This window comes from Penaeus monodon, chromosome 6 (assembly GCF_015228065.2).
Source record: "Penaeus monodon isolate SGIC_2016 chromosome 6, NSTDA_Pmon_1, whole genome shotgun sequence".
Taxonomy (NCBI): Eukaryota; Metazoa; Arthropoda; class Malacostraca; order Decapoda; family Penaeidae; genus Penaeus; species Penaeus monodon.
In genome coordinates, this window is record NC_051391.1 from 51,106,132 (window position 1) to 51,107,917 (window position 1,786).

Sequence of the window (1,786 nt, forward strand, 5' to 3'; positions counted from 1 at the left end):
AATGTTGGATTAGTAGTAAGACTGATAATAATGATGATAATGATAATGGTGAGTCTGATGACGATAATGATAGTAAAAATAATAATGATGTTAATGATGATGATGATGATGATGATAATGATGATGATGATGATAAAATGGTAATAATAACGTTGATGATAATGATAGAATGATAATGATAATGATAATAATAATGATGGTGATTAACATGATAATCATAATCATGTTAATAATAAAAATCATAAAAAAATTAATAATTAGTGATACTATTACTACTATATGATAAAGATACTAATAATGATCATGGTAAGGATGATGATGATAATGATAAAGATGATGATACTGCTGATAAATTTATTGAAAATAGAACAGTGATAACAGTAATAATAATAATAATAAAAAAATAGTAATAATGATAGTAATAGTAATGATAATGACAATTATGATAGAATTAATTAACAATAATAATAATAATAATAATAATAATAATAATAATAATAATAATAATAATAATAATAATAATAATAATAATAATATTAATAAAAATAATAATAATAATAATAGTAAAAAAAAAAAAAATGATAATGATAATGATAATGATAATGATAATGATAATGATAATGATAATGATAATGATAACGATAACGATAATGATAATGATAATGGTAATACTACTAATAGTAATGATAATGACAATAAGAGTAATCATTATTATAGTGGTAATACAAACAATAGTGATAATGATGATGATGATAATATCATTAATAATAATAATGATAATAATGATGAAAATAATAAAGACTATGATGATAATAAAGATAATAATAATAATAATAATAATAATAATAATAATAATAATAATAATAATAATAATAATAACAATAACTACTACTACTACTACTACTACTATACAATGATAATAATGATAATAATAACAATAATACAATAATAATAATAATGATAATAACAACAACAACTATAACAAAATCAACAACAACAACAACAACATAATAATAATAATAACAATAATGATAAGAAAATGGTACTTCTAATAATAATAATAACAACAATAAAAAATAATAATAATGATAATAATAATATGATAGTAATAATAATAATAATGAAAATAATAAAAATAGTACTATTACCACTACTATTACTAACAATAATGTTAACAATGATAATAGTCATAAATGTTAATAATAATAATAATAATAATAATAATAATAATAATAATAATAATAATAATATATTATGTACTACTGCTATACTACTACTACTAAGATAATGATGTTATTATTTTATTATTATTATCATTATTATATATATTATTATATTATTATTATATTATTATTTATTATTATTACCTATTATTGTTATTATATCATGTTTTTTTATTTTTATATTAATACCATTATTATTATCATTAATGTTAATTAATTCTATCATAATTGTCATTATCATTACTATTACTATCATTATTACTATTTTTTTATTATTATTATTATTACTGTTATCACTGTTCTATTTTCAATAAATTTGTCAGCAGTATCATGATTTTTATTATTAACATGATTATGATTATCATGTTAATCACCATCATTATTATTATCATTATCATTATCATTCTATCATTATCATCAACGTTATTATTACCATTTTATCATCATCATCATCATCATCATCATCATCATCATCATCATTAACATCATTATTATTTTTACTATCATTATCGTCATCAGACTCACCATTATCATTATCATCATTATTATCAGTCTTACTACTA